A 25,103-nucleotide genomic window follows, 5' to 3' on the forward strand; every position below is an offset into this window, starting at 1 on the left:
CTTTCCTGCATAAATTACCCAGTCTTAGGTATTTCTTTATAGCAGTGTGAAAACGGACTAATACAACTGCTCTGCTCACCTAAGCCACTCCAATAGGTTTCTGACTGGCCTCTTCAAAACAGTCCCTGAAGCCCTGCTCTAGTCATAGACCACAATGGAGGCAGTGGGAGCTTTTAAAATAGAAATCTTGTCACCTCACTTCCATATTTTCCCTTTCTCCTGGATTAAAATCCTGAGGCTGACCTTCAAGGCTCTGCATGTTCTGATTTCTACATACTTCACCAGCTGTGCACAAAGAAACATCATTTGCTGAATGAATGAATAAACCAGTAGACTAAGACACAGCCTCACTTTGGGTAAGTCACATAAATATTCTAAGCCTCATTTTCCTCATTTGTAAAATGAAAATTATTATTTTCCTCACTGGGATTTGCTAAGTTAAACAATAAGATACCACATTTATAAAATGTGAGTGTTTAGCATTGCATACTATAATTGATCATTGCAAATATGCCAAATCAGCACTTAGCACAGAACCTGATAAATGCACCCAATACGTGTTGTATTGTTCATGATAAATCAGCACTTTGGGGTTCTAATTATCTTAGGTGACTTTATGTTTCTATCAAATTACCTCCAAAATTCCATACCACCTCATTCGATGCTGAACAGACAGCTGCACATGGCTATTTTCAGCTTCATATTGCTGCTCAAAAAATCTTCCTTGTCTCCAATGCCTATGAAATCCGGTTTTAACTCCTGTTTTGCATTCACATTTCCAATTTTGTTCAACGTACATCCTATGCTCCTGAGAAATCAATCTCAAACAAAATTTACAGGGTTTCTACAAAATTCCAGGAGCTGTGTTAAGTGCTCGATATTTAAATTTAACCACTGAAGACTTGTATGATGTAGTTTCACCACTGAAGTGCTATTTCATTTAAAGAAACAGAGTCTAAATAGGCCAAAATATCAGAAAAAAGGAATTTTACTCTTTAGTAAAGTCTCTCAAAGGATATCAACAGGAATCGTGGCCCTAGAAACACAACCCAGCACCTGTGGCAGCCATAGAGATGCACTGCTAAGATCTCCCTTTGAGAGGTGAAGCCAGCTGGACTTCCTGGGTCAAGGTGGGGGACTTGGAGAACTTTTCTTACAAGAGGTTTGTAAAATGCATCAATCAGTGCTCTGTAAAAATGCACCAGTCAGCACTCTGTAACTAGCTAGAGGTTTGTAAAATGTACCAATCAGTGCTCTGTAAAAACACCAATTAGCGCTCTGTAGCTAGCTAGAGGTTTGTAAAATGGACCAATCAGTGCTCTATAAAATGGACCAATCAGCACTCTGTAAAGTGGACCAATCAGCACTCTGTAAAATGGACCAATCAGCAGGACGTGGGTGGGGACAAATAAGGGAATAAAAGCTGGCCACCCCAGCCTGCAGCAGCAACCTGCTTGGGTCATTTTGCATGCTGCGGAAGCTTTGTTCTTTTTCTCTTCTCAATAAATCTTGCTGCTGCTCACTGTTTGGGTCTTCGCCACCTTTAAGAGCTGTAACACTGCGAAGGTCTGCAGCTTCATTCTTGAAGTCAGTGAGACCAGGAACCCACTGGAAGGAACCAACTGGACACATCTTGATCTAAATCCATCTATCCATCTATGTGTCTATCTGTCTATCTACCTATCTGCTATCTATCATGATCCAAATAAGATTACTATTTGTAAAACAACTAAAATGAACTTAATAATCACATACCATCTGTCTTTGGTATCATCTTTAAAAATCACACCTAATTCTTTAGGAAGAGAATAATATATGCACTACTGTTTTATATAACAATTTTTAGGAATATAAGCACTTTTTGTATGGTTGAGTTCATTCATAAGAAGTATTTAAGCTTGTTTTGAAATAATAATACCCATGTAAACTAACAATATATTATATAGTAATATAATATGTAGAAGTTGTAAAGAGAAACATACAATTTAATGAACTCTATTTCCTGCCTCCTTCCCAAATATATTCTATTTGATTTTAATTGGAATCAGGCCAATTACTAATGAGGTTGAATATCTTTTTATATGTTTATTGTCTATATTGTTTCTTCTCTGTAAAATACTAATTCCTGTCTTTCCCCATTTTCCTATGAAGTTATCATTTATTTATTTAAGAAGTTTTTTTTTTTTAAACGTATTCTGGATTATACTCCTTTGTTGTTAAATGCATCACAAATACTTCTCTGAATATGTGTCCTATCATTTTACATTTTTAGGGCATCCTCCAAGTTTTCCTGGGGATATTAGAAGAGGGAAGTTAGAAGGATGAACTATAGCTCCTGTTCCTGTAGTTGGTCTCAGGGTCACACTTCATACTCATCCTCTTTTTCCCCATTATCCATTCTAAATCCCCACCCCCCAACTTCAGCTATCACCTCATCAAGGCATGGTGGATTACATGGTGGTGTTTCCCAAACCTTCATTCCGAGGGGTCTGAGCGCTTGGTTTATCATATCTTTCTCAGGCTGGGGTTGCTATAAATGTCCACAGTTACAGCTGGGCAAGAGAATAGCAGGAGTGTCCAAGTGGATCATTTGGGTTCACACATATTCCTCTCTGCCTGCATTGTGTAAAGTCAGCCTGACCTTCTCTTGCTAATGGGAGTCAATTGCCCCTGACAAGATGGGGACTCCTTGCCTGCTGCCCACTGAACACAAAGACTTCCAAGTGAGGTGGCAGCAGCCATAGCTTGCAGCTCAGTGGGAGCCTTACCAAGTCCCCCTGCACAGGGATCCCCTTTTGGGAGCAAGGACCTCCAACCCTGCAAAGCCTAGAATTGTGGGGACAGGAAGCACATAATCCCACAGTGGGCCAATTAAGAATGATGGTAATTGGGACTACTTTTGCTTTCACCCTTGGTTCCCAGACAAATGTATTTTTCCTTGAGAGGACACACTGCCGTAGAGTTCTCTATTTAAAAGATGTAGGATGGGATAGCATCTATCCTTGCAGAGTGTGACCTCTGAGCATTCCAGCTAATCCTTCAGTAGGCTATTGCAGTCTTTCGTGAAGCAGCTCCTTCTGGATTGTGCCAGAAGTATGTGGTATGTATGGATGGATGTGTGTGATCCCACTCCCATACCTCCTGCACTGTGTAGTCAGAGCCTTAGTCAGATGCTCTTTGTGTGGGATCCCAGAGCACCAATGTTGAAATCCTTAGCAATTAGGTTAACTACCTCGTGCCAAGGATTATTGTGCCTGATGTTTCCCTCATGACTGGGTCCTCCTTGCCAGCTGGGTGGTGCATGAACCAGTCCCAAGCCCCATCTTACTGACTGTTGTCTTGGACCACTCTTGGTACCACTTGTGTTAGTTTGCATCCTCCAAGGAGCAGACCCCAAGGTGGGATTTGATATGCAACAGGCATTCAAAATGCCTATGAAGGATAAAGGAGGAGGAAGCAGGAAGAGCCTTTAGACCATTTGCAGGTCTAATATCTGGGAAAGGAGAGAAGGAAGGAAGATAGGGAGAGCCTTAGCCTCAGTGCACTCCCCTAGCACCCCTACCTAGGCCATTCACTGGCTGAGTACAACCCAGAGTAAGCTTGGCCTCAGTGTGAACACTGTGTTGAATCCCACATGCCAGCCAGAGGCTGTCAGTCAACTCTGTTCCCCACAGCATCTTCTGCTGAAGCTGTGTCCAGAGTTGGTTCCTTCCAGTGGGTTCGCAGTCTTGCTGACTTCAAGAATGAAGCCACAGACCTTCATGGTGAGTGTTACAGCTCTTAAAGGTGGCACGGACCCAAAGAGTGAGCAGCAGCAAGATTTATTTTGAAGAGTGAAAGAACAAAGCTTCCACAGCATGGAAAGGGACCTGAGTATGTTGCCACTGCTGGCTAGAGTGGCCAGCTTTTATTCCCGTATTTGTCCCCACCCATGTCCTGCTGATTGGTCCATTTTACAGAGTGCTGATTGGTTCATTTTACAGTGTGCCGATTGGTCCATTTTACAAACCTCTAGCTAGCTACAGAGCACTGATTGGAGAATTTTACAAACCTCTTGTAAGAAAAGTTCTCCAAGTCCCCTCTTCAAGGAGAACTACAAATCATTGCTCGAGGAAATAAAACAGGACACAAACAAATGGAAGAATATTCCATGCTCATGGATAGGAAGACTCAATATCGTGAAAATGGCCATATTGCCCAAAGCAATTTATAGATTTAATGCCATCCCTATCAAGCTACCAATGACTTTCTTCACATAATTGGAAAAAACTAAAGTTCATATGGAAACAAAAAAGATCTTGCATTGCCAAGACAATCCTAAGCAAAAGAACAAAGCTGGAGGGATCATGCTACCTGATTTCAAATTACACTACAAGGCTACAGTTACCAAAACAGCACGGTACTGGTACCAAAACAGAGATACAGACCAATGGAACAGAACAGAGGCCTCAGAAAAAACACCACACATCTACAACCCTCTGATCTTTGACAAACCTGACAAAAACAAGAAATGGGCAAAGGATTCCCTATTTCACAAATGGTGCTGGGAAAACTGGCTAGCCATATGTAGAAAGCTGAAACTGGATCCCTTCCTTACAACTTATACAAAAATTAATTCAAGCTGGATTAAAGACTTAAATGTTAGGCCTAAAACCATAAAAACCCTAGAAGAAAACCTAGACAATACCATTCAGGACAGAGGCATGGCCAAGGACTTCATGACTAAAACATCAAATCAATGGCAACAAAAGCCAAAATAGAGAAATGGGATCTAATTAAACTAAAGAGCTCCTGCACAGCAAAAGAAACTACCATCAGAGTGAACAGGCAACCTACAGAATGGGAGAAAATTTTTGCAATCTACTCATCTGACAAAGGGCTAATATCCAGAATCTACAAAGAACTCAAACAAATTTACAAGAAAAAAACAAACAACCCCATCAAAAAGTGGGCAAAGGATATGAAAAGACACTTCTCAAAAGAAGACATCTATGCAGCCAACAGACACATGAAAAAATGCTCATCGTAACTGGTCATCAGAGAAATGCAAATCAAAACCACAATGAGATACCATCTCACACCAGTTAGAATGGCAATCATCAAAAAGTCAGGAAACAACAGATGCAGGAGAGGATGTGGAGAAATAGGAACACTTTTACACTGTTGGTGGGAGTGTAAATTAGTTCAACCATTGTAGAAGACACTGTGGCAATTCCTCAAGGATCTAGAACTAGAATTACCATTTGACCCAGCAATCCCATTACTGGGTATATACCCAAAGGGTTATAAATCATGCTACTATAAAGACACATGCACATGTTTGTTTATTGCGGCACTATTCACAATAGCAAAGACTTGGAACCAACCCAAATGTCCATCAGTGATAGACTGGATTAAGAAAATGTGGCACATATACACCATGGAATACTATGCAGCCATGAAAAAGGATGAATTAATGTCCTTTGCAGGGACATGGATGAAGCTGGAGACCATCATTCTCAGCAAACTATGACAAGGACAGAAAACCAAACACCGCATGTTTTCACTCATAGATGGGAATTGAACAATGAGATCACTTGGACACAGGGCGGGGAACATCACACCCTGGGGCCTGTTGGGGGGGTGGGGGGCTGGGGGAGGGATAGGAGAAATACTTAATGTAAATGATGAGTTGATGGGTACAGCAAACCAAGATGGCACATGTATACCTATGTATCAAACCTGCACGTTGTGCACATGTACCCTAGATCTTAAAGTATAATAATAAAAATAAATAAATAAATAAAAGAAAAGTTTTCCAAGTCCCCCACTCAACCCAGGAAGTCCAGCTGGCTTCACCTCTCAAAAAGACGCTGTTGAAGTTACCCTTGGTTTTTCTGTTTATTTTTTAAAGTAGACTATTTTTTAGAGCATTTTTAGGCTCTCAGAAATATTGAGCAAAAGGTAAAGAGACTTCCAATATGCTTTCTGCCCCCATATATGCATAGCCTTCCCAATTGTCAACATCCCACAGCATAGGGGTACATTTGTTACAATTGGTGAGCCTACATTGACACATCAATATCGTCCTGAAGCGATCCTTTTGTAGTTCATAAGCATGATTATTTGGTGTTCACGTGCATGTGTGGGATGCGCCGCCCCCAAACCTTGTTAGGACATTGGCACATTACCCATCTGACATGAAGAAATATACATTGCACTCAAAATCCATAATTTACATTAGAGTTCCTCTTGGTTTTGTACATTCTAAGGGCTTCGACAAATGTGTAATGACATGTATTCACTATTATAGAATCATTACAGAGTAGATTCACTGCCCTAAAAATCCTCTGTGCTCTGCCTGTTCATCCCTCCCTCTCTGCTAACCCCTGGCAACCACTGATCTTTTTGCTATCTTCATAGTTTTGCGTTTTTCAGAATGTCATGTAGTTGGAATCATACAATATTTAGTCTTTTCAGACTGGTTTCTTTCACTCAGTAAGAGGCATTTGAAGTCCCTCCATGTCTGCTCATGGCTTGATGGCTCATTTCTCTTTAGCACTGAATAATATTCCATTGTCTGGATGTACCACAGTTTATGTATTCATTTTTTTTTTAAATTTTTTTTGCACACAAAACAATAAACCTTTTCTAAAAATACATACAAACAAAAAGATGCGTATCAAACATATTAGGAAGGTTGCACATGGGAAGACGGGGAATAGAAATGGGGAGTGGGAATTAAAGAAAATGAATGAGAGAGGGACTTTGTATGGATCAATGATAATAACTCAATCCTCTATTTGACAAAGAAGAAGGAGAAGGAAGAGGAAGAAAAAGAAAGTGGGATAAAGGATCAGAAAGGGAGGAAAATAGAAAAAATTAGAGTATGACTCCAGGGTAGACCTGTTTTGTTGTCGCTGGGTTGGTTGGTCTGTCTGTTGTATTTTTCACATGTTTCGCCATGTTGGCCAGGCTGGTCTTGAACTCCTAGCCTGAAGTGATCAACCCGCCTCGGCCTCCCAGAGCGCCAGGACTACAAGCGTGAGCCACCACGTCCAGCCCCCATATTGCTTCTGGCCTCCGTGGTAGACCTCCCAGACGGGGCGGTCAGGCAGAGGCGCTCCCCACATCTCAGACGGGGCAGCCAGGCAGAGGCGCTCCTCACTTCCCAGACGGGGCGGCCGCGCAGAGGCACTCCTCACTTCTTCCCAGACGGGGCGGCCGCGCAGAGGCGCTCCTCACTTCTTCCCAGACGGGGCGGCCGGGCAGAGGCGCTCCTCACTTCTTCCCAGACGGGGCGCCCGGGCAGAGGCGCTCCTCACTTCTTCCCAGACGGGGCGGCCGGGCAGAGGCGCTCCTCACTTCTTCCCAGACGGGGCGGCCGGGCAGAGGCGCTCCTCACTTCTTCCCAGACGGGGCGGCCGGGCAGAGGCGCTCCTCACTTCTTCCCAGACGGGGCGGCCGGGCAGAGGCGCTCCTCACTTCTTCCCAGACGGGGCGGCCGGGCAGAGGCGCTCCTCACTTCTTCCCAGACGGGGCGGCCGGGCAGAGGCGCTCCTCACTTCTTCCCAGACGGGGCGGCCGGGCAGAGGCGCTCCTCACTTCCCAGACGATGGGCGGCCGGGCAGAGGCGCTCCTCACTTCCCAGACGATGGGCGGCCGGGCAGAGGCGCTCCTCACTTCCCAGACGATGGGCGGCCGGGCAGAGGCGCTCCTCACTTCCCAGACGGGGTGGCCGGGCAGAGGGGCTCCTCACTTCCCAGACAGTTTATGTATTCATTCATCTACTGAAGGACATCTTGGTTACTTATAAGTTTTGGCAATTATGAACAAAGCTGCTATAAATATCCATGTGTAGTTTTTGTGTGGACATAAGTTTTCAACCTCTTTGGGTAAATACCAAGGAATTGGATAGTATAGTAAGAGTATGTTTAGCCTTTTAAGAACCTTGGTGTATTTTTTAAACAGAAAGCTGGATTTCTCCCCTGTGGCCAAGAATCCTACATTGGAGCACTTGAAAAGGCATCAGTGACACTTCATAATCAGCCTGCCCATGCTTGATGGCAACCAATATAGGCATTCAGAATTATGTAACCTTTGGTGCAGTGGAGAGGGATGCGTCCAGGGATAAGTATTCAGATTTCCTGGCACTGGAAATATTCTGTGTCTTAACCTGTATGAAGAGAACATGAAAATTAGTTTTATTATTATTTATACCATATATAAATTATGTATTTTGGTATCGATGAGGAAATATACCATAAAAATAAAAATTTTTTAAGGCTCAAATACAAGGTACTGGTGGCTCTGGGATTATATAATAGTAGTTTACAACCTTTGTATGTTTGTCACATATTTTCAAAGTTTAGAACTTTTTGCTGTTCACTTAAACCACTAAATATGTCTGCAAGAATCACACTCCTTAAGTGTAATAGCCTGTTACTGAACCAAACTGGATCAATTTGCCCATGCGCCATGGAAGGCCAAACACTGAAGCACCAGGCTTTTGTAGAGAGAAGAGTTTATCACAAGCTGCTGAGCAAAGAGACAGGAGTCTGCCTCAAATCCGTCTCCCCAAGTTGGGGGTTAGGGCAGGTCTTATAGGGAGAGGGTATTGAGGCATGCAGTGACTGGCTTTTGCAGTGAGGTGATGCTGGGAGCTGTGATCTGACTGGATCTTGCCATGTGGTGATGCCAGGGCGTGATCTGATTGGATCATGCCATGTGGTATCTGCATTTAATTTGGTCCCCATATTCCTTGGTCAGAGCACTTAGGTCCACCTGTGGTTGCACACTTGGTTCACCTGGGGATAATCAGGTTACGTAACTTGCACCCATGGCAACTGGAAACTAACTCACCATTTTATTACACAAAGTTCAACCAGATTGGTTTGGTTCTGCAGTTACAGCTTCACAGAATCTGCAAAAGCATCCACAGTAATCACTCTGTTTTCCAAGTCACCCTTTAGCACTCACTGGGTGGTGTTTGACAGAGGTGTCTACCTGACCAGATTTATGCTTCAGTCAAATCTGGACCCTCCTGGAGGACCAGCCTACCCCGCAGTGAGCCTCTTCCTTTGCACCAAGTTCTGCTCTCACCTCCTGTGCCCATGGCTAGCTCAGCCCCATCTGACACATCACTGTGGTGATAGGAAAAATACATTTTACATGTGAGTCAGAATGTCCATATGCCCTGGGAAGTGTTGATGGCACACTGGCTGGAAGCCATTAGCTCATAAACTCATGAGTCACTGCAGCAGCTCCGTGCAGAAAAGTCCACAGCGTGGGAGTGGTGAGGAGAATCTGCTTGAGTGGTATTGCCTAAGCTGGAATTCTGGCTTTGCCATTTACTGGGTGGGTGACCCTGGGCAAGATACTTGACTATGCTTTTGTTTTCTTCTCTATAAAGTGGTAATAATGTTAGCATACCTACTTCATAGGGTTGTTGTGAAAATTAAATGATTTGGTATATGTAAAATGCTTAGAAGGAACCTGGTACCTGATGCTATATGAATGTTTGATTTTTTTTGTTTCTATGGCATTAGAGTAGCTCCATTTAAGTCCAAATGGCAAATGGGATGGGGTCAGAGTTGGGGAGAGGACAAACCTGCTTTTTGCTTTTCTATGCCTTGAAGCTGTAATAAAGAATCGGACTCTATTTTGATTGCTGACAGCTCTGGAGCCACACCTCTTCCTCTTCCCCTCTTGCCCCACATCTGAGCAAGCTGAGAAGAAAGCCCACATTCCCCTCTCTCGGTGCCCATAGGAAGCTCAATCCACACAGTCCTCTTCTCTTATGCAGGAACCCCTAGCCCAGCCCACTCCCTAATTACAATAAAGGCCAAGGCTGCTTTCCCCTCCTGGCTCTCCCTCAAGGTCCATTTTCAGACCTTCTTGGGAGCCTACTGTGCTCTCCCCAGCAAGCCTCATTATGTAAGAAGTAAACCTCCTCATACCCTTTTGCTTCCTGTGTAGTCAGGATATCTGAAAAAATGTTTGGTGTATGTGTGGGGTATCCCACCTCCTTGTGGTGACCATAGCAGAGAGGCATGGGGCTGGGAGACAGGGAGGGCAGAAAGCTACTCTTTCTCTTTCCTCACCCTTCACCCAGTCTCCAGAGTAAAGATGTCAGGATCCATAGCATTGAGGGAAGAGAACTGCATTTCACACTTCCTTTAAGTAAGGCTCTTGCACTGCCCTAATGCAATGTCCATGTGGTTACATAAGAGACTACCCAAGCATTTAAGAGTGTAGCATTCCTTTTGTTTTTACAGAAGCCATTAGAATCTTATTTCTTCACGGAGCTAAAAAAGAATGGAAAATAGAAAATAGAAGAAATACAGCAGGTCCTTAAATAGCATTCAGCATCGTTTCATTATAACATTGATGAGAAAAAAGAAATTAATTCCTGCCGGAACCACTGTCTGTGTGGAGTTTGCACGGACTCTCCCTGTCTGTGTGGGCGTTCTCTAGGCATTCAAGTTTCTTCTACATCTCAAGGATGTGCTAGTTTGGTGAATTGGTGTGTCTAAGTTATCCCAGTCTGAATGAGTGTGGCTGTGTGTGTGTCCTGTGATGGAATGTCATCTTGTCCAGGGTTGGTTCCCACCTTGCACCATGAACTGCAGGGATAGACTGTGGCCACCCTTGGTCCTGAACTAGAATGATTGGGTAAATAATTATCTTACTTGTTTTTATTAATCTTTCTTAAATGTATACATAGCTCTCATTTATTTCAATGTTTAATATTAGAAGTGTTTTAGTCTTTATGTAGAAGTTTGGTAGGCCAGGCACGGTGGCTCAGAGCTGTAATCCCAGCACTTTGGGAGACCAAGGCAGGTGGATCACCTGAGGTCAGGAGTTCGAGACCAGCCTGGCCAACATGGTGAAACCCCATCCCTACTAAAAAATATAAAAATTAGCCGGGCATTGTGGTGTGCACCTGTAGTCCCAGCTACTTGGGAGGCTGAGGTGGGAGAATCACTTGAACCCAGGAGGCAGAGGCTGCAGTGAGCCTAGATGATGCCACTGCACTCCAGTCTGGGTGACAGAGTGAGACCCTGTCTCAAAAAACAAAACAAAAAAAATTTAGCAATGTTTTTGTGACCAGAAATATGCCATAGGAGCTTAACTCTTGTTTATATCAACTAGCCTATGATGAAATTGGTTTTGTTATATGTTATTTTGCTTAAAGTCACAGTTTCTAAGAACCTATGGATGCCATACTGTGCTCTATCACACTGTAAGGGAAAGGGAGGGAAGAGAGCGAGACAGAGGACTTAACTCATGTATTGAGGACCTACTCCACGCCAGGTCCTGTGTTCTGCCCTCTTGTCATGCACACAACATAGACAACAGTCTATAGGGTAGAGATTACAATTCCCACTTAGCAGAAGGGGAAAATGAAACTCAAGCAGGCTAAATAAATTACCTGTGGTGGACGGACTCTAAACTCTCCCACGTATCCTGCTTTCCAGTGTCCAAGCCTTTATGTAAGCACATCTCCTTGAGCATGGAGGGGATCTAGGACTTGCTCCCAACCAATAGTATATGGCAAAGGTGATAGATGCCACTCCTGGAATTATGTTGCATTATATAAACCTCCATCTTACTAGGAGACTGCTCTAGAGACTCTCCTTGCTGGCTTGATGAAGTGCTTGTGTTGGGAAGAGCCACGTGGCAAGGAACTGCAGGTGGCCTCTAGGAATGACAGGGGGCTTATAGGAACTGCAGACAGCCTGGTTGCTGAGGATGTCCTCTAGGCAGCAAAAAGCTAGGGCCCTCAGTCCTACAGCTACAAGGAAATGAATTCTGCCAATAACCTGAGTAAGCTTAGAAGAGGCTGGGCATGGTGGCTCATGCCTGTAATCCCAGCACTTTGGGAGGCTGAGATGGGTGGATCACCTGAGGTCGGAAGTTTGTGACCAGGCTGGCCAACATGGTGAAACCCCGTCTCTACTAAAAATACAAAAATTAGCTGGACGCGGTGGTAGGTGCCTGTAATCCCAGCTACTCAGAGGGCTGAGGCAGGAGAATTCCTTGAACACAGGAGGCAGAGGTTGCAGTGAGCCAAGATCTCGCCATTGCACTCCAGCCTGGGCAACAAGAGTGAAACTCTGTCTCAAAAAAAAGAAAAAAAAAAGCTTAGGAGAGCATTCTTGCCCAGTTGAGCCTCCAGATGAGAGCACAGCTTGGCTGGCACCTTGATTACTGACTTGTGAGACCCTAAGCAGAGAACCCAGCTAAGCTATGCCTGAACTCCTCACTCAAAAAAAGCAATGAGGTAATAAATTGTTTTGTTTTAGGCCAATAACTCTGTGGCAATATATAATTCATGCACTACCCAACTCCTGTTTTTAACATCTCCTAATTTTAATTTTTTAGTGATGTAGAATCCTATATAACAACCTATAAAGTGTTGATGAAAGGCTATAGAACATCTTTGACTGTGGGCCATTTTGATTTAGCTGCTCTCAATCTGTTTGAGAAGTTGATTTTTGAGGAAAGTGTATAATGATCATAATATGTGTTGTATGATGACATAGGATCACTGACATATTAGGATTTAATAATATCCTAATTGATAGCTTATTTTCTGTTATTTATACACTCTGACTCTGTCACATTCTTCCAATGTCTATGAAGAGAGTAAATTTAATTTTATTGCTTTATATTTCTACATTGCTAAAATTTTTCCAGTTAACATCTTTTATAAGGAATCCTATGAAGTTTCTCAATATCTTCCACAAGACTACTTATTCATGACCTTATAGGATCCTTGTAGTGTATGAAATTATTCGCAAGTGTTACACACCTTTGAATATCAGTAATATATAAAGGAGAGGTAAAAAGTGGTAATGTTTGTGCCAATCAACCAACATTCACAAGTTATATACTATATTCTAATTTATTACTCTGCTTCTATCCCAATTAGTATTTTTTTAAGTTTCCTTAGTAAAAGCACTTATTAATATAAATCCACTTCTGCTTGTAAAATTGGTGAATTTGTTACGGAAGATGTTTGAGAGCATATTTCCCAACTTATCCTTGCAATGACATTACCCCAAATAGAGAGGGCTCCTTTGTGTGAATGCTACCCATTTGCTGCCTTAAGAAAATCTAGTTCTGTCATTTGCCAATTCCAGCTGCAAAAACCCACTGGGCAAAAATCACTAAGTCAAGAAATAATTCTGTGACCAGTTCCCCAAGATCTGTAATTGACCCTGTTTGTACAGTCCCAAAGACACACGACAGGGGATAGCAAATAATAAATGGCACGTTTAGTTTTAAATTTGCTGGTAAAGTATCCAGATAGGTTCCTGCCATTATTTTCACACATAAATATCTAGCTTTATCAAGCCTCTGACATTTCAAGAAGTGTATTTCTTATGTGGCTGTTGATTATACCAAGTATACCACTGGCCATATTAATCAAGATGGATGGGGCAACTGCCCTCCTTACCTTTAGAATACACGTGCTGAGCAGTGATGCTCTATGATCCAAGCTGAGCCCAGAATGTCTCCAGTTAAAATACAGTCCTTGGAGATTTTAGAGATGTTAATTAACCCCAATAATTACATGTGGTTCTCCCCAAGATTGAGAATCTTCTTAAAAACAGTTAGTGTGACATTAATCTTTCAATAAATATGTGTAATCTTTCAATTACACATATTTTCAAATATGTGTAATCCTTGTCTCAGAAGATGGAGGAAACTTCCCCATTCTTAAGATACTGGCCCCGATCAACAGAAGCTGAACTGTGTATCTCATTCACATTATATGTTACCACAGCTATGGTTTTGGCAAAAATTGCAGTGTAGCCTCACCATATGCTACTTGCCAATGAGGAGAATTTAAAATGGTGTCCAAAGGGATTTACCACGGCAACTGTCAGAAGCATCTCACTGGAAAACTAAAAACCCTAGAAAATGATCCAAATGTCAGCATTTGTTTATTCTGAAGTACAATCCCACAATGAGATGGCCACCCGTCTTCCTGAAGGAAATCCCAGTCTACTGTGTAATTTTTACAGCAGAGATAAAAGTCATCAGCATCAGCCTAGAGGGCGAGATGAAATACTTCCTAAAACCAGTTTAATTTTGCATTCTGATTTTGTGTATCTACATGGAGGTATGCATGAATCATCCCCCACTTTGTTCTACCAAATATTTAGAGTTTCTAATTTTCATGCTCACTAGACTTCTGAGCATTTTCCTGCCCCTTCCTTTCTCTCCACCAAGAGTCTCCCTCTTCTTGTGCAAGAAAATATAGCATAAGTTTGGGCTGGTTTGTAAGTGTGACTCACTTCACCATGGTATGACTCATCCTGGGTGAGCTGATCATAAAAGAAAAGCACCTTCCTCAGCAACGTCTGGTCTTCCACCCAAACTACTACAGAGCCTCCTACCCCTCAGGAAGAAAGTCCACCTACCTATATTCCCTGTCATGTGTTAACTGCATTCTCTTGAAAATTCCTGTTACATTCTTTTAAACCTAATGGTTGGAACTTGAGTGTGCACCAGAACTATCTTGAGGGCTCGTTAAAATAGAGGTGACTGGGCTCCACTGCCAGAACTTCTGATTCTGGAGGGCTGTGGGAAGCCTCAGCATTCGCATGGGTAACAAATTCCCAGGTGACTCTGAAGCTGCTGGTCTAGGAACCATGCTGAGAACTACTGTTTTAGGCAACGGTCCTCAACCCTGACTACACATTAGAACCACATGAGGAGATATTAAACAACACGCATGCCCAGGGCCTCCCAAGACCAAGTAAATGAGAAACTCTTGCAGGGGAGTCTCAGGTACTGGTCTTTTTTGTTTCTTAGAAGTTGCTGCTAGGATGAGAACCATTACAATAAGAGGAGCTGATGCCAGAGATGCAAAGGGGGGTGAGATTTAAGGAGAGTGCCTTGACTCAAAATCTCCTCTATAGGTTTTGTATTTTATGGGAAGAATGCATGTTTTAATATTTAAGCAGCATTTAAAATATTTCAAAAGCACATTAATATATGTCTCATGTCCCCAGAATCTATTGTTAGTCAAATATTAAGGAATTATAATAGCCATAATAACAGCAAACTTTCATTTCTAGTTGCTACAACTGGGTGGCTAGAAATTTAATTATACTATTTTTTATGGCAAGATGAATGTGCTATTTTCTATGACAGAATAAAAATTTTCAGTATTTGAGCACAGCAAAAACGTAATAAATGGCATGGAAAACATATTCCTTATCAAGAGAATAATTATCAGGAAACCTCAGCTGAGTAAAACTAGAGCTTCTTAGTGAACCTGAGCTGTGAGTTAGTTTGTGCTTGGAAACAAACTCTTCAGTTCCTGCAAGTAGTCAACTGAATCGTTCATATTTTTTTTAAGACACCTGATTTTTGAGTACAGACATCATCTGATTTTTTTTTTTTTTTTTTTTTTTTTTTTTACTGTTCAGATTGTAAACGTTAAAAGTAGTGCACTGGATTGTTATTCCGTGAGACCAGTCAGTCTCTGTGGGACTCAGGTAATTGCGACTGATTTTCGGGCTAGACTTCAGTCTTTTCAGGTTTCTTTTCCTGCCGTCTAGCATGGCACTCGGCACAGAATAGATGCTCCACAAATATTTACCAATTTAACTGAAAATTATTGCTGTATTTCAGAAGAACTAAATGTGCTTTTTTCTTTTTCTTAATTTAATTTTTATTTGTACGAAGCAATAGATGCATATAGTGTTAGAAGTCATGGCTTATGACAACAACAACAAAAAAATCGGCCACTTGTTCCATCTTCCTCACCCTCCAAATTCTGCTTCCCAGACACAAGCACTTTCTGCTCTGTTAGTGTTGTTTCTTCTGGTATTTCTATCCACATTTTTGTGTCAAAGTCATCACAAAAGTTGTCTTGATAAAAACAGATACTATGTTTTGATTAAAAACAACAGCAACAATAAGCTGAGCTTTAATGAAAACTTCTCAGACAATGCGCGACTGTCCAGATGAATCAGTCAAATGAGTTCCCTGAGTCGCCTGATTTATAAAATTTGCTGGAGTGGAGTTAGTCGTGGGATGGTTGATGTAGGAGTCAGAGTTAGAATCTGGGCAAGAACTGGTGAAGATTTATAAGCCCAGGCACCCAGGATAACTTGTTTGGTACATGGGTAAGGCTACTTATTGGAGCAGTCTGTGGTTTTCTCCTTCCAGAGCCTGTGAGTCCAAAAGAGCTGCTAACTAGTTTATCCTGTTTTATTTTTATTTTTTTGGAACACAAGGGTTCTATTTCTACTTCTAGTTCTGTTAATTTTGCTTTACATATTTTGAGTCTATCATTAGATACATGCACATTTAGAATAGTTCTATGTTCTTGGTGAATTGAGCTCTTTATTATTATGAGATGTTCCTTTTTACCTCTAGAAATGCTTATTGTTTTAAAAGACAGTTCATTTAGATGTACTTACATATGTCTGTTTTAGCTGAATACACTTTGCCTGAAGGATTCCCTTTAGTATTGTGTTTAGTATATATCTTCTGGTGACAATATTCTTAGTGTTGGTTTGTTGACAATGTTACTATTTCTCTTAATTTTGAAAATATTTTCACTGGGTACGTTATCTTCCTCCAAAAAGGATTTACATGTGCTTAGGGCCAAGGACTAGGTTAGGGGCGCTGGTAATACAAGTGAATTTGATTTAAGTGACTCAAAGACGACTGGCTTATTTTAATTCACCTCTGTTCCTAGGGTGCATTGCTTCTGGGTTCCAACCTAAAGACAGAGGGATGGCCGGGCGCAGTGGCTCATGCCTGTAATCCCAGCACTTTGGGAGGCCGAGGCGGGTGGATTACTTGAGGTCAGAAATTCAAGACCAGCCTGGCCAAGATGGTGAAACCCCGTCTCTACAAACATACAAAAAATTAACAGCGCTTGATGGCGGATGCCTGTAATCCCAGCTACTCGGGAGGCTGGGGCGGAAGAATTGCTTGAAACCGGGAGGCGGAGGTTACAGTGAGCCGAGATCGTGCTATTGCACTCCAGCCTGGGCAACAGACCGAGACTCTGTTAAAAAAAAAAAAAAAAAAGACAGAGGGATTTGCCAGGGCCCCTTTCATTGTTAGACCCTGAACTACAATTGTTGTCTCGCTTACCCCATTAATCTACCAAAAGCTCTGCTCAGCTTCTCTGCCTCGTAACTGCCTTTTTTTTTTTTTTTTTTTTTTTAAATTGGCAGGTGCTTCCAAGAGAAAAGCAGCCAAAAGTGCTGGGCTCATCTCTCTAGGTTTCCTCCTTCTTTTGGATTTCGGCCCTATAATCTTTCACTGATTTGAATGCAAACAGATTTTTTAAAAAATTGTATTCAGCTTTCCTAGGGGCTCTCACTAGGATGGATGGTTGGAATTATCTAGATCACCATTATTGAGGGCAAAACCATTGGTACCCTGCCCATATTCTCTTGGCAATACCTTTTCTGTGTATGCCGATCTTATGGTTTATTCCATCTCATTGTAGACTGTAGTGAGATGAAAAGTGTGTCCCCCCAAAATATCAGTTCCTTATCCCTGGAAACTTTAAATGTTACCTTATAAGGAAAAAAAAATTTTTTGCACGTGTGATTAAATCAAGGAGACTGAGATGGGGAAGACTATGCCGGATTACTTGGGTGTGACCTGAATGCCATCCCAAGCGTCCTTATGAGAGAGAAACAGAGGGAGATTTTGCACATGCATGCAGAGGAGAAGGCAATATGAAGACAAAGGCAAAGGTGAGAGTGATGCAGCCACAAGGCAAGGGAAGCCAGCAACCACTGGGAGTTGAGTTGAAAGAGTCAAGCAACAGATTCTCATCTAAATCCTTTGAAGGAGTACAGTCCAGTTGACACCTTGATTTCAGCCCAGTGATACTGATTTTGGACCTCTGGCCCCCAGGACTGTGAGAGAATATATTTTTGTGGTTTTAAGCCACCCAGTTTCTAGTAATTTGTTACTGCAGCCACAGAAAACATACCTAGATTGTTTCCATCAAAGCCATCTTTATATCATTTTCCTATCTCATTTAATTAAATACCATAAAACACCTGGCAGGTTCAAAGCCTTGAGTCCCTGTCCTTCAGAAACTCACAGTCTGCTATCATAAGTAATTCTGATCCAACCCGACAATAATAAGCAGGTGTTAAAATTAAAATAAAAAATCAAAGAAAATATGGGAGAGGGAGAAATTAATTTTAGCTGAGGGAACCCAGGAAGTCATCTTAGATAGGATGCTATTTAAAGATCTTTTACTGCCTTCTAACTCCTCACACTTTGTGTTTTTATGTAAGTTTTCGTCACTCTTTCTTTTTCCTTTTTTCTTTTTCTTTTTTTTTTTTTTGATGGAGTCTCACTGTGTCGCCTAGCCAGGCTGGCATGCAGTTGTGCGATCTCGGCTCACCGCAACCTCTGCCTCCCAAGTTCAAGCGATTCTCCTGCCTCATCCTCTCGAGTACCTGGGATTGCAGGCACGTGCCACCACACCCGGCTAATTTTTTGTATTTTTAGTAGAGACAGGGTTTCACCATGTTAGCTAGGCTGGTCTTGAACTCCTGACCTCAAGTGATCTGCCCGCCTTGGCCTCCCAAAGTGCTGGGATTACAGATGTGAGCCACCGTGCCCGGTCTACTTTTTCTCTTGTAATTGCTTTCATTTCATTTAACAAAGGAATACTGTAAAATAGGGTTTAAGAGCATGTTCTCACGTTTCCACTTCCCCTCTGTTTATTCTTACTGTGCTTGACGTGGCTTTAGAGAAGGGGACACTCCAAGGGCTCCTGGCACGACAGCGATGGTGAGACTTCCCACAGGGAAGTGGTATCTCCTTCCCACAGGGCTCCCAGGGACTCTGTCTTCTAGTGAAAGAAGGGCAGCTGACAGTATGGAAAGGGGCTGTTTTCAGTCGGGGTTTTGTGACAGTTGGGGTCCATGTGTCAGAATGACTGAGTTGGGTTGAAAGGGATTACTTTCTCATTTCTTCTCAAAATACAGGGCGGTTTAAGGGGTACATTGAGAATCACAGGGAATGCCAAGGTTTACAATCTCTGTAAAGGGAAGTAGTATTTTCAGGAGAGCCCACAAGAGGGCAGTATTAAGGAAGGATCAATTTCTACAGGTTCTACAGAGTGTGAGAGCCAGGATATACTCTTGAGCCCACATCCAAAGCACCACAGTCTTTAAAAATGCCATGCTCAGCCTCACAAAAACCCAGATGCTTATGTGCTTTATTTTAGCACGTACCCACCTGATAAGGTATGGGGAAACAACCAAAACCCATATATGTGTATAAAATTACAACCCTGTGTAGACAGACGCCCTCCCTCATCTGTCTCCCACTTTGGGAGGCTGAGTGAAGAAATGGTCACATAGAACTGTAGCCAGGATTGAACAAAGAAGTTCTAGAAACTTTTCCCCGTACTCTTGAGGTAAAAAGTTATGGAGTCCCAATATCAACTGAATACAAAGAATTGGAAATCACATCAGTTCTGCAAGCTCAAAGAACACAAACGCCAGGATCTGCTTCGAACAAACAGAGAAAACAAAGGCCAGCAAAAAAGGTGGAAAATTTTATAGGACTCAGTAATCAGAAAAGAAAGATTAAAATGTGAATATTTAAATAGGCAGTGAGGAAACTGACCATCTCATATACTGTTGTGAGTTAATGGTTGATACACTTTGAGGAGGCAGATTTATCTGTATCTATTAAATTTTGTATAAAATGTACAAAAAATATGTACAAAATTTAATGCAAGTCTAATTGTAGGGATGTATCCTTCAAAAATACCCACAAAGGTATCCAAAGTTCAAGGATTTGCCTTGAAAATTTTGCTAAAACATTTAAGGTCCAACAGTCCCTTTCTTCCTATAGATTGATCTTCTTACAGAATGATTCCTATAGGAATTTCTGAGTGCCCAGCCTTTTGCATCATTAATTCTTGATATTTTAAGTCTGCACAAATCTCTGGTGTTTGCCCAACCCTGGGAATCGCTGAGTGAAACTCTCTCTATTCTGCCCTATCTTATTACTGTCACCTAAGTCCAGGTCCTGCCACTGTATTCTTCGCTTTACTGTAATCCAGGCTTTCTGAAAGATCCATTACTCAGTTTGACTCAGGCTTGTACTCAGTCGTGATGTGGAGTAAAATTGTCATAAGCCTCTAATACTTAGAGTTAATCTTCACTCAATTTAAATGATGGTTGTATCAGACTGTCGGTTTTAATCATGCTTAATAAGAAATATTGAATGAAGAAACTGTTTATACAAGTAACTTTGCAAATGTTAAGGATGGGATTAACCATTACCCTCTGTTTGAAAAGGAAGAATAAAGAATATTTACAAAACAGTTGCTCTATAGTTTAAGTTAAATATACTTATTCTGTACTTTGCCTTTGTAAAGTTGAGTTTCTAAATCTGTTTACAGAAAAGGGCACAGAACTTACTTGTAGTATTGAGAATTGTGAGGTTTTCAAATAAATGTTTTACTTTGAAAGGAAGAAGCCTGTAGATTCTCATGCAGTTGTAAGAAATAATACAGAGAGACCCCACTGGCCCTTTACCCAGTTTCCCCCAGTGGTAAGATCTATAGTATGTCAGTTATCACAACCAGGATATTAAGGTTGACACAGTCAAGATAAAGAACATTTCTGTCACCACAAAGATCTCTCATGTGGCTTGGTAATATCCACACCCATGTCCCTCCTTACTACTTAACCTTTTGCAACTGAATCTGTCCTCCATTTCTACAATTTTGTTATTTCAAGATGTCCTTTCAATGGAATCGATATAAGGCTACAGTGTAAAACCTTTTAGGATTGCCTTTTTTTTTTTCACTCAGAGGAATTATTGGTGATTCGTTTCTAGTGTGTTTGTAATTGCTTATTGTAACATTTTTATGATGATTACTTTAAAATCTTTGTCAGACAATTCCAACATCTCTGTCATCCTGATCTTGGTGTTGGTGTCTGTCAATTTTTTTTTTTTCTTTGAGACAGGGCCTAGCTCTGTTGCCCAGGCCGGAGTGCAGTGGCACAATCTCGGCTCACTGCAGCCTTGACCTTGCCAGGCTCAGGTGATCCTCCCACTTCAGTATGCAGAGTAGCTGGGACCATGGGCATGTGCCACCATGCCTGGCTAATTGGTGTTTGTGTTTTTATAGGGACAGGGTCTCACTATGTTGCCCTGGCTGGTCTCAAACTTCTGGGCTCAAGTGATCTGCCCACCTCAGCCTCCCAAAGTGCTGGGATTACAGGTGTGAGCACCCATGCCGGGCTTCAATTGTCTTTTCTCATCCTTTTTGGGTATTCTGTTTGTGCCTCTGGCCCTTATTTGAGCTTTCTGTCTTAGCAGTCTTTTGGTACCTCTTTGACAGGGCAGGTGGGGAGGGAAGCCACTCCATTACTGGCCAGTGGGGGTAACATTCCAGGCTTCCCTCTCAGCTTTCATCCGCATCCTCCAGGGGGAGGGGCTCCTCATTCCTGCTGGGTGAGGTGGGAGTTCCAGCTCCCCACTCCACCTCCACTGACACCACCAGCTAGGAGGGAGTTACTGCTTCCTTTGTGGCCTCCATTGACACCATGGGGATGGGAGGTGGCCTTGTTTCCGCTGGGCACGGGCAGAAGTTTTGACTGTCTGGTAGGCCTCCTCTGATACCCCACCAGCAGGGAAGGTTTGGGAGGCTTTGTTTTTCTAGATGTGAGTCCAAGTCTGGGTTCCCTATGTGGTCTCCACTGCCACCACAGGGTGTGGGGACTTCCTTATCACCTGTCAGGAATGAAAGTCCTGATCCCTGCCTAGTCTCCTCAGATTCCACCCTGGGAGCGGGAGGAAGGTTGGGGCACTTTGTCATTACAGCATGGTGTGGTTGGAAGTCTAGGCTCCCCAGCAGACTTGGGCTGGCACGGGCGGGAGCGGGACCACAGTTTGTCTAGGATGTTTGACTAGGCTAGAGTGGAAATCGTCTGAAAGTTTTCTGATTTGCCAGGGTACCCCTTTCCTAGTCCTCTGGCTAGAGAGCAGAGGTTTGTTGGGCGTTTATTGTCTGCACAGGACTCCTTGGTGCTTCCAGGCTGCCAGCTTCGACAGCTCCAGGTCTGGAATATACGAGACTAAAGCAAAACCCGGGAACTCACAGCTGTGTCATTCCCTGGGTCCTGAGGTCCCTGACCAGTCTGTCTTCTTTACTCCACCTTTCAGAATCTTATGTTCATTTCATATATAACGTTCAAGGTTTTGGGTTATACATAGCGGGAGGAATAGGGAAAAGTATGTCTACTCCATCTTTCCAGAAACAAAAGTCTTGAGAATTGTGTGTTAATAGTTATTTTCTGAAAACCATTGATTTACAACTACGGACTGCACATTTGTTGTAGGAATCTTCATTTGTTAGAAAATAGAAATCTGTTTGCTTAAAGTTCTAAAGTTTCCACAGAAAAATGGAATTTACAAGTCCACATTATACTAACTATGATAATTCTCCAACCAGTATATAAGAACTGTGGAAGAGTGAAACAGAGTGCTTAGGGAGTGGGGAATACATGGAGGATAAAACCATTTAGAAAAATGACCAGCCAGGCGTGGTGGCTCACACCTATATCTCAGCACTTTCAGAGGTCAAGGTGAGTAGATTGCTTCAGTCCAGGAGTTCAAGACCATCCTGGGAAACGTGGGGAAACCCTGTCTCTACAAAAAATTAGCTGGGCATAGTGCACCTGTAGTCCCAGCTATTTGGGAGGCTGAGGTGGGTGGATCACCTGAGCCTGGGTGGTAGAGGCTGCAGTGAGCAATAATTGTGCCACTGCAGTCCAGCCTGGGTGACAGAGTGAAAAAAAAAAAAAAGAAAGAAAAATTGCCAACAGGATTTAGTGATAGACAATTAAATTAAAACTATGGTTGTTAGTAACTCTAAGGAAAACAAAAACTTGTTTTTTGTTGATATTTAAATTGTCATAATAATATAATTGCTTTAACTGTAGGGGGAGGACAGTAGCAAGAGAAGTGTGTGAGTACATGTGTGGCTTGGTTTAAGAGAGTTAAATCATCAACTATTTTAATAGTTTCTCACTAAATAATGACAAAAAAGATAAATTAAGAAATAGCAGTATACATATATCATTGGGAAATATGGAAATAAATCCTGGGAAAAACAGCCAAAATAATTGATACAGGTTGAGTATTCCTTATCTGAAAGGCTTGGGATCAGAAGTGTTTTGTACTTCAGATTTTTTTGATTTTGAAGTATTTGTACATATATATAATATGAAAAATCCTAGGGATGGGACCCAAGTCCAAACACAAAATTTATTTATGTTTCATATTCACCTTATACATATAGGCTGAAGGTAATTTCAGTTTTCCCTTGGGAATGCTGAATAAACTAGTGTTGTCCACCTGTGTTTTGACTGGGACCCATCACATGAGGTCAGGTGTGGAACTTTCCATCTGTGGCGTCATGTTGGTATTCAGCAAGTTTCAGATTTTGGAACATTTTGCACTTTGGATTTTCGGATTAGGGATGCTCAACCTGTAATTGATAGCTTCAGTCAGAGATGGGACAAAAAGACAGCTGATAAAGAGATTTGTTGTTTCTCTCTTTTTTTTTTTGTAGCCATTTAGCACTATGTTTTTAAACCTTTGCAGGTATAATGATGTCATAAAATAAAAATTAATTGGAAAAAAGTTAAGGGTATTTAGGTATTTAAAAAACAGTGGATGGATGAAACAATACATCTACTACCACCACCACCCGAAGCCATCTTTTCTCCTGGGGTCCTAGCCTCTCGTCTTGTGGGACCATCTCTCCTCACAACTTGCTTTCAGCTATTTCAGCTCCTCTCAGTTTCTCAGCCCCTCACTATTTCAGAAACTCAAACATCTGATTTTTCTTATTCAGAGAAATATAGATTCTTATATTTCATTAAAGTCATCCCTGAGTGCTAAGTGAGTCCACCTACCAAATGACCCATCAATATGTTTTGTTGAAAAAAGAAATGAAGTTAGTTCTGTTAGGGAAAAGGAAAGGCAAGGCTCATCCCAGATAAGTTTGCTGTCAGTCTTGAAGCTAATTCTTGCTTAATTTCAGCAAACTTTTCATACATTCTTTGTGAGGGTGGATGTGGAAAATACAGGTAGTCATTGCTTGAATGGTTACATTGTGTACCAATTTCAGTTACTACTGTTCAGTTAAATAACAGCAGTCACCCAATGGCACAATTCAAATTTCAATTACCATGGCTTATTAACTGTGAGAAATTCCATAAAGTGCCAACTTTGTTGCTAGCTCTTAGCTCACAAGTCACTATGTAAATAACATATACGCATCAATGATCAGCAACTGATCACATCACTTCTTCCAGTCTGTTCCTGATGGGTCACGGTGCATCTGTTATTCAATTCAGTGATGGACAGCAATGGTAGTATGGTCTTCTTATTGCTTAGTGATAAACCCATGTGACATTTTACAAAAATGGATAACTGAAAAAGACAGTTTGCCAACAAAGACGAAATTGCAACAAAGAAAAAAAAGTGATAATACTGCAAATGAAATTTGAAGTGAACATAATGAAGTTATAGAGGAAATCGCTGACCCTGGGAATGTTGACCCTGCTACCACTGAAGAGATTCTGGATATGCAGCCAGGGGAACTTAGTGCAGGTGAACTCATGACGTAAGTGAGGAAAGTGGCTGTGAGGAAATGGATGAAGGTGTGCCAGAGGAAGCGATGCTGGAAAAAACTTCACGGTAAAGGCACTCTTAGAGATACTTCACCACACCCAAAATGCAAAGGGTAACATGTTGGAAGCTGATCCAAATTCAGAAAGGAGTATGACAATCAGCCGAGACATATGAAAGATGCTTGTTTCCTACCATGAGTTCTGCAACAAGAAGACTGCAAGCATTATTCAAAGTACTCTTAATATATTTTTCACAAAGAAATAAAACACTTTCATTCCAATGTTTCTTATATTTTAAATTACAATGTACTAAATAACATGTTGGTTTTAGTATTTTTTCATTTCCTCATACATGTATAACGGACAGAGTTTTAATGTTTTGACAACAACTATTAAAGGTCAGGAAACTTATGAAGATTGCTTTGCATGGTTTAGGCATGCACG

The 25,103-nt window shown here is 41.8% G+C and overlaps 1 long non-coding RNA gene and 1 other non-coding gene across 2 annotated transcripts; both read left to right on the forward strand.

The window, feature by feature from the left end:
- Positions 1-24,940, forward strand: LOC115832463. Its single transcript, XR_004027971.1, has 2 exons — positions 1-356; positions 24,342-24,940. It is a non-coding gene; the product is annotated as an uncharacterized LOC115832463 (long non-coding RNA).
- LOC115832698 lies at positions 6,077-6,180 on the forward strand. Its single transcript, XR_004028210.1, has one exon. It is a non-coding gene; the product is annotated as a small nucleolar RNA U13 (small nucleolar RNA).
- Positions 24,941-25,103: the final 163 nt, after the last annotated feature.

Source organism: Nomascus leucogenys, chromosome 22a (assembly GCF_006542625.1).
Source record: "Nomascus leucogenys isolate Asia chromosome 22a, Asia_NLE_v1, whole genome shotgun sequence".
Lineage (NCBI taxonomy): Eukaryota > Metazoa > Chordata > Mammalia > Primates > Hylobatidae > Nomascus > Nomascus leucogenys.